At 44.0% G+C, this 9,229-nt stretch overlaps 1 pseudogene; it reads left to right on the top strand.

Moving 5' to 3' along the window:
- Nucleotides 1-461: 461 nt before the first annotated feature.
- On the top strand, nt 462-8,814 carry LOC103736512 (annotated as a pseudogene).
- Nucleotides 8,815-9,229: the final 415 nt, after the last annotated feature.

The raw sequence follows: 9,229 nt of genomic DNA, 5'->3' as shown, positions 1-9,229 counted from the left end.
AGTACAACTACTTAGAAGAAAGAAATGGAAACTTTAAGTGAACAATTTCCAGCTGTCAGGTCTAATCGGCATGACGGCCCCATGAGCAGGAAATCATGGCGCTGGCAAGCAGTTCTGCACAAATCAGAAAGAGGCTGATGGAGGCTGGTCCCTGTTCTCCCCTTCGCTCTTCCTCAGCCTCCTTAGGAAACAGCACCCCATTCTCAGGATTCTCTAGTCAAGCAGGGGGACAAAAAGACAAATGTATACTGGATGACTTCTAAAAATATTTTATATCAATGTCAACATTGTAGGAAAATAATAATATTCCATTAACAAAAGAAGGGGAACATTTTCTTACGTGATCCTGTCTGTTCACGCCCTGTGTGTTCTCTGTGTTGGACAAAATTGACTCATTCTTCTAGGGGAGCCGGTTATTTACAAAGGCAGATCATCATGCAGACACTCTATTGCAATGAATTTCCGTGTTTTCCTTCTCAGTTCTGAGGGAAGAAGAGAGTAAGCACAGAGGAATTCTAGGCTGTAAGATCAGGAAAACAGATCTGTGGTCAACTCAAGGTTGAGCACCAAGCTCAGGGTCTCACACACACAGCAGTTACTCCATGTGTCTTCGCACTGTATGTTGAATGACTGAGTTATTTTCCTACATCTCTGAATTCCAGGCCATAGCAAAGATCATCTTGAAGACTGCGTGTATTTAATAAATTCTATTGAATGATTTTCCTGGGTGATTTCCATCTAACAGTTTCCCACTGTGCTTTTCCTTCTAACCAGCTTACTCTTGCTTACCCAAAGCTCATCCTTTTGGCTCTTTAGTGGAGCACAAGGACTTTGAAATCAGTCAGGCACAGGCTCAGCTACCTGGCTCTCCTGCCACTTGTTCTGCGTTCTCATTTCTCTGAGACTCACTATGAAAGGTATAATATTTATTTCACAAGGATGTCTATGAATTCAATGGACAATATCGATAAAACAGCTAGAAAAGAGCCTATTAATGATGACTAATTGTTCTAGTTTGTTTCTCCATTGCTGTGACAAAACACTCTGACCACTGCCAACTTGGGGCGGGAAGGTTTTATTAGGCTTACATCTCCTGGGTCACAGTTCATCAGGGATCCCAAGGCAGGAACCTGGAGGCAGGAGCTGGAGCACAGGCCATGGAGGAACACTGCTTACTGGCTTGCTCCCCTGACCTGTGCTCAGCCTGCTTTCTTATACAACATAGGCCTACCTGCCCAGAAGTGGCACCACCCACAGTGGGCTGGGCCCTCCCACATCACTCAACAATCAAGAAGATGCCCCATAGACATGGCCACAGGCCAGTCCTATGGAAGCAATTCCCCAACTGAGGCCCATCAACCCTGGTGTGTCAAGTTGACACTAAAGCTATCCAGCACACTAATTACTATACTCATGACCAGTCACATCTGCCTACAATTTGATATCATAGCATGCCTAATAAGTGGAGCATATTTATATATTTCATTGAGAAAATCCTTTTACTCATTACTTATAAGCTGTTCCTTTATGCTATATGATATCAAAGAAAAATAGCCTATAGTTTTGATAGTGTCCATGGAGATATGATATTTAAGTATATAAATTATCTGATGCCAATTTTTCTTGAACTTTCTGGGTTAACATATAATTTTTTTAAATGTTTGTATTTTTGAAAATCATCATCACAAGCTAGCTGTTATTTCTCAAAGTAAACAGCCTGTCAGAGAAGCCTGAATCTATTGAATGAGTTCTCTTGAACGATTCTCCTGGGTGATTTCCATCTAACAGCTTCCCACTGTGCCTTCTTCCTTCTAACCAGCTTGCTCTCGTTGAAAGAGTGGTAGACATCTGTAGGTCCGCTAAGGTCTAGGAGGAGAAAGCATTCCATCTGACTGCACTGAGTACTACCTCTGGGAGGCCCCAAGATGAGAGGAGGCAAAGATGGAAGTCACTGAGCAGTCCCAACTCCATCCATACCTGCACCCCAGCTGCTGGAAGCAGAGGCTTGGTACTCTACTTTCTATTCAGAAACCCTAATTGAGCATCTGCAGTGTACTAAACCTGCTCTGTATCCGCTGATAGAGATGAGGAGGCAAACAAAAGCCAAGTGTGGTGGTTTAAACAAGAAGGGGCCCTCATAGGCACAAGTATTTGAACACTTGATCAGCTCGTGGTGCTGCTTGGGGAGGTCATGGACTCCATAGGAGATCTAGCCTTGGCAGAGGCAGGCTTCGAGAGTTCATAGCCTTGCCCCACATCCAGCTTGCTCTGTTTTTGTTTGCTGTTGAAGATGTGCGCCCTCAGCTTCCTGCTCCTGCGCCATGCCTGTTGCTTCCCGGCACGCCTCCCCGCCATGACGGACTCTTATTCCTCCGGAACCTGAAGCCCAAGTAAACTCTTCCTTCTCTAAGTTGCCTTAGTCATGGTGTTTTATCACAACAACAGAAAAATCACTGCTGTCCTCACGGAGCCTACCTTCCACAGCAGCCGGGTGGTGAGCGACTAGAGACTGAGCCATAGACCTTACAGATGGTATATGCTGTAGCTGTCAGACCTTCCTGAACAGCTCTTGGTAACTCCATTCTAACTGCTAAGCCACCTTCTATTTCTTCTGGAAAAAAAAATGATATGACCAATCCGACACCAACTCACCACCCAAAGGCCATCTTCGGTGTTCACCAGCATCTTTGGCCAAAGAAGGCATGCTGTGGGAAGGGCCATAGCGAAACAGTGATTTCAATCAGTTCTTTCAGCCAGTTTCAAAGACAGCTACAACAACATGTCACAGCTTTGCTAAAATATTTGGTTAAACACAAAGAGTACTTTGTTTCCAAACCTCCAGGAAATAAAGAGAACATCCAGATGCTAGACCTGCTCAGTAAGTTAAAATGAAAAAATTAAAAAAAAAAAAAAGACACTGAAACAGTTGCTCTCTTCTCTGAAAAGAAAGCCCTCAATAGGAGACCAACTCCCAGTAGGTAGACAGAGTCCATGGTCTTCTGGAAAACCTTACACAACAGAGAATGGCACACTGTGCACAGCCCACAACAATGCTCAGGATAGAAAACCATGTCAAAACTTAAATAGGAATTATTGGGAGCATTTGGGTTTTGGCATAATATGAAAAAAGTGTTTTACATTACTTAAATGTTTCAATAACTATCTTAAAATTGGCTCACTTGAAAATAGACCTATCCAGAGTAATAAAAAAAGTAATGAAAAAAGCCAGGCATGGTGGCGTACACCTTTAATCCCAGCACTCGGGAGGCAGAGGCAGCTGGATCTCTGAGAGTTCAAGGCCAGCCTAGTCTACATAGTGAGTTCCAGGCCAGCTGGGCTACAGGGAGACCCTGTTTCAAAAACAACAACAAAAAAAAAACAAAAAACAAAAAACAAAAAAAAAAACCAATGAAAAGTTTTTATCACTTGTTACTTTCAATGCAATCATAGATTTAAAACTCATGATTTTTCTACAATTTGCTATATGGCATTGATCTTTTTTAATTTTTTTATTCTATGTGTATGAATGTATTGCTTTCATGTATGTAAGTATACTTGTGCCATGTAATGTCTGCAGAAGTCAGAAGAGGGCATTAGGTCCCCTGGAAGTGGAGATATGGATATTTGTTAGCCATCATGTGGGTGCTGGGTGCCCAGGTCCTCTGTAAGAGCAGCCATTGAACCATCCCCCCAGCCCCATGCATTAATTTTTTAAATTATTTATTTAATAACCACATACTTAGAAGAAGCATTTCATTACATCAGCATTGACATATTCAATGACAATTTTCTGAGCAAGGCTGCATCTCTTACAAAATTGGCTGTACATTTTTAGGTTTACAGTTGAATTATTACAGTTATACAATATTGTACTCAGTATAGACCCTATAAGACATAAAATTAAATGAGCTTTTAACCTTTAAAAAAGATCTCCAGGGCACTGGACTAGCCATGGGATCATCAGGGACCTTTACGCAGAGAAAATTTTTGGGTCACACCTTCGTGTGCTGAATCAGAAGCTTAGACATCTGCATCGCCACTAGCCCTCTAAGTAACTCTGATACCTGTCACATCTTTAGAGCCACACCACTCAAGCTAAGCATTCACGTACCCTGTCACCCAGAAATTACACCCTAAGGTATGCCTAACAGAAATGCGACAACCATCAAAAACAATGCACAAGCATTTTCTACAGCAGCATCCTTAGAATAGACAAAAGGTAGAAACCAGTCCAATGTGGTTATCAGCAGAATAGATATTCATGACGTAGTCAATAGAAACCTATACAGCAATGAAGAGGAGTGGCCTGCAACATCATGCAACAAAGTGGATGAACATGAGCTTCATGCACATAGCATTGAACAGAAGCCAAACACAAGTGACATCCCTTGCCTGATTCCATTTGCATAAAGTACGAAAACAAACAAAATCAGAGTCAAGGTTTAATTATGGTTGGGAGAGGCCAATGGACAGACTAGAAAGGGCCTTGGAATGGGCTCAGGATGTCACTGTTCAGTCTGACTCTAGACCTGGGGTCAGTTACATCAGTGCAGATTCTGAAAAACTTCACTGCACACTTGCAATGTGACCCCTTTTCTGTATGCTTACATCAATTTTTAAAACTTCTACTTTGATTAAAATAATTCCTTTTTGCTTGAGGTAGAACATTTTGCATTGGAGAAGTTTAACATATTGAAGAGTAATGTTCTAATATACCACCCTGGGGAACGCTCATCAATATGACAACAGACAAGAAAAAACTTACAGGGTCAAGTATCAAAGAATGCTTCCCTGGAAGACCACATCAAGGCACTAAAAATGGTCCCTGGGGGCAGTGGAAACACACCAGTGGGCGTCAATCATCAGTAAATCTCCACCGTAATAATTAAATGTATGCGCTATATCTGCATATCACTTATCTCCACAGGAATGTTCCGAGGTTGTAATTGCATTAACCTACTCCTCAGTCAGGTTAAGAGCCCTTGGAGAATACAGGGAGCAAAGGGGAGGGTCAGGCAATTCAGTAGTTCACATTTGCTGCTAATATTTTTGGTCAAAGCTAGTGGCTTTTTTAAAAGGAGTGAATGTCACACCATCCCTGAGGTCAGCAGAGCCTTGTCTCCACAGTGAACTCCCTCCTGAGTAGCTTCAAGGTTCCAGTTTAGCCAGGGCTCAGTGAGGGCCTTACCAACAAGGATACACTGAGTGTGGCCACTTTCTTGGCTTCAGTAACTCAGTGTGAGCAACAGAGCTACATGTTTGCCCTCTTAGATTCTTTTGGTTTTGTTTTTTTGAGCCCACGAAATAGCTCAGTGCATAAAGGCGCCTGCTGCCAAGCTCACCAACCTGACTTTGATCCCTGGGACCCACACGGTAGAAGGAGAGAACTGACACCAGTAAGACATCTTCTGACCCCCCACACACACCACTGCACATATGCACATCATAGAAACATATACACAAAAAAATTTTAATTTTTTGAAAAGGTAATTTTCTCACATAGTTTGAAGTTCAAATGACAGAATTTTATAGAAACCTTGTATTCCATGTCATTAAGTTTCCCTCTCTGAACACAACCAGTATTACCAGTTTCCCATATAATCTCCAAAGGATTGAATGGGAAAAGTCTCCAGCTGCGGTAATACATTCCATTCTGTACCCGCCTCTTTCATTCTACTGAAAACGCACCATGCAGCTCTACATTTACACCCTCAGCTTCCAACCGTTAAAACGGGGCATCGCCGACGTTTCTGCAGCTGCGCAGTATGCCACTGTACGAATAATACGCCGTAATTTAAGCAACTAAGATTTGCCTGTTAGTCTTTCCTCACTGTAAAAGACATGCTACTGTAAATATAGGTGGGGGCGGGCTGGAGACACGGTTCAGCAGTTAAGAGCAGGAGCCACTCTTGCACTGGACCTGGGTTTGATACCCAGCACCCACATGGTGGCTAGCAACCATCCATAACTTCAGTTCCAAGGGCTCTGACACCCTATTCTGGCCTCCACCAACACTGCACACATGGGTGGACTTGTATATATGCAGGCAAAACACTCACATCATACACATAAAATTAAAAATAAATACATCGAAAAAAAATTTTTGGTCTTTTTTTGAGACAGGGTCTCCCTGTAGCCCCAGCTGTCCTGGAACTCACTATGTAGACCAGGCTGGACTTGAGCTCACAGAGATCTGCCAGCCTCTGCCTCCCGAGTGCTGGGATTAAAGGCGTGTGCCACCACGCCCGGCTTATTAAAAAATTTTTAAATAAATATTGTTTTACCCATTTCTCTGTAAACACGTGTGTATCTCAGAATAAAATCCAAGTTATTGCTCGTTTTCTTATCAAACTCCCAGTTTTTAAAATTCCAGACATACGGGAAAATAATGATGTTACACTGAGCTATAGCTAACATTTTTAAAAACTTCAGCAGCAGTGCAGGATAATGAATTTTATTTTTATTTACGGGTATGAGTGTAGTGTCTGCATTCATGTAAGTGCACCCATGTCGTGCAGTACCTGCGGAGGACGGAAGCAGGTATCAGATCCCCTGGAACTGGAGCTATGGGCACCATATGAGTGCTGAGATTCAAATCCGGGTCTTCTGTAAAAACAGCCAGTGCCTTTAACCACTGAGCTATCTTTCTAGCAACAAGGCTACTGACCAGTTTTATAGCCAATTTTGTGCACTTATTTATTGGGGGTGAGCAACTTGTAGGAGTCAGTTCTTTCCTTCTGCCCTGTGGGTTCCAGGGACTGAACTCAGGTCCTCAGGCTCAGTGGCAAGCACCTTAACACTGAGCCTCCTTCCTAGCCCCACTACTATTTATTTATAGAAGGGGATATATTGTGAACCATGAATCCTAAGAAAGCAAGTCAATCTGGCTGTTGGAACATATAACATTAAAACTTGTACTCTTACTCGACTTGGGGGCATAGTCTGTACCCCAAGAAGTCAAGCCTAGACACCCTCTCTTGAGAAGCCAATCAAAACAACCAAAAGAAAAAGGAGATTCATTCAATGTGGACACTTTGGGAAGAGAGACAAAGAGATCCAGTTACATCTTTGGAGTGCTGAGGGAGATTATAGTTTAAATAGACGGCCAGGGATTTACACATCTAAGCAATCCTAGGCAATGTGTGGCCTTGCCCTTCAATGACCCATCACTATCTGAGCTCTGGGCTCACATACAGTGGTCTGACAAGTTATTAGAACTGTGTGAAATCACCAAGAGGCAAGTTCTCCTTCTGGCTGACTCCTTTTCCTTCTCCCAGTATGAGATTCTTGATGACATTCCCATTTCTTGGGGTCCACTGTTTTAAACAGCCTAATAGGCTGAGAGACAAAAGCATCTCTTTAGAATGTCTTCATTTCTGCCACACGGGTTATAATACCACAAAGGAGGACAAGAAATATAGAGGGGGAGCTGGAGAGATGGCTCAGTGGTTAAGAGCACTGGATGCTCTTGTAGAGGACCCAGGTTCTGTGGAGGCTAACAACTGTCCTTAACTCCAGTTCCAGGGGAACCCAATGCCCTCTTCTGACCTCTGTGGACATTGCATGGCACAAGTGCACTTATATACATGCAGGCAATACACATATACACATAAAATTTTAAAATAATTTTTTTTTTTTTTGTCTTTTGAGGCAGGGTCTCCCTGTATCCCCAGCTGGCCTGGAACTCACTATGTAGACCAGGCTGGCCTCGAACTCACTAAGATCTGACTGCCTCTACCTCCATTAGGGGAGGAGATGACTCCTTTAACACCTTCTTCAGTGAGACAGGCGCTGGCAAGCACGTGCCCAGGGCAGTGTTTGTAGACCTGGAACCCACGGTTGTTGATGAAGTTCACTCTGGTACCTACCACCAGTTCTTCCACCCTGAGCAGCTCATCACAGGCAAGGAAGATGCTGCCCGTGGGTGCTACACCATTGGCCAGGAGATCATTGACCTTGCCTTGGATGGAATTTGCAAGCTGGCTCACCAGTGCACAGGTCTTCAGGGCTTCTTGGTTCTCCACAGCTTTGGTGGGGGAACTGGCTCTGGGTTCACCTCCCTGCTGATGGAACGGCTCTCTGTTGATTACAGAAAGAAGGCCAAGATGAGTTCTCCATCTACCCAGCCCCTCAGGTTTCTACCACTGTTGTTGAACCCTACAATTCCATCCTCATCACTCACAGCACCCTGAGATTTGATGGAGCCCTAAACGTAGATCTGACTGAATTCCAGACCAACCTGGTGCCCTATCCCCAAATCCACTTCCCTCTGAACACATATGCCCCTGGCATCTCTGCTGAGAAAGCCTACCATGAGCAGCTTTCTGTAGCAGAGATCACCAAGGCCTGCTTTGAGCCAGCCAACAAGATGGTGAAATGTGACCCTCCCCACGATAAATACATGGCTTGCTGCCTGTTGTATTGTGATGATGTGGTTCCCAAACATGTCGATGGGAACCATCAAGGCCAAGCATAGCATTCAGTTTGTGGATTGGTGCTCCACTGGCTTCAAGGTTGGCATCAATTACCAGCCTCCCACTGTGGTACCTGATGGAGACCTTGCCAAGGTACAGTGAGCTGTGCATGTGCTGAGCAACACCACAGCCATTGCTGAGGCCTGGGCCCATCTCAACCACAAATTTGACCTGATATATGGCTAAGCGTGCCTTTGTGCAGTGGTATGTGGGTGGGGGCATGAAGGAAGGGGAGTTATTTGAGGCCCATGAGGACATGGCTGCCCTAAAGAAGGATTATGAAGTTGGAGCGGATAGTGCCGGAGGAGATGATGAGGATGATGAGGGTAAAGAGCATTAGCCTATATGCTGCAATTTCGTTGTTTTAAAATTCCTCCGTGTGTGTGTGTGTGTGTGTGTGTGTGTGTGTGTAACTGTCCTAAGATATCAGTAAAGTTGATGCTTCCATTATAAAGAAAAAAAATACAGAAGAAGGTATAGAGTCTCCCAGGAACAGCTAGCCACGCACGGCTGCCCCTGAGTGCCGTCCTTCTGGCTTCAATAATGTATCAAGAAAGGCCTTCATGTTTTAGTTAATTCTAGATCCAGTCAAGTTGACAACCAAGATTAGCCATCATACTGCTCAAACGTGTCAGGTCTGTACTGCTAATATATGCCCATTTCAGAGGCTGGCTTATACCCTGTCTTTGGATGGTAACTGAACCGCACACAAGAGCAGCTACAGCGTCCCCTTGGAGGCAGGGGCCTGTCAGGCT

This window comes from Nannospalax galili, unplaced genomic scaffold (genome assembly GCF_000622305.1).
Source record: "Nannospalax galili isolate Female #2095 unplaced genomic scaffold, S.galili_v1.0 scaffold136, whole genome shotgun sequence".
In the NCBI taxonomy this organism is placed as follows: Eukaryota; Metazoa; Chordata; class Mammalia; order Rodentia; family Spalacidae; genus Nannospalax; species Nannospalax galili.
Note: the sequence above shows the minus strand (reverse complement) of the source record. Positions and strands in the feature narration are given on the sequence as shown.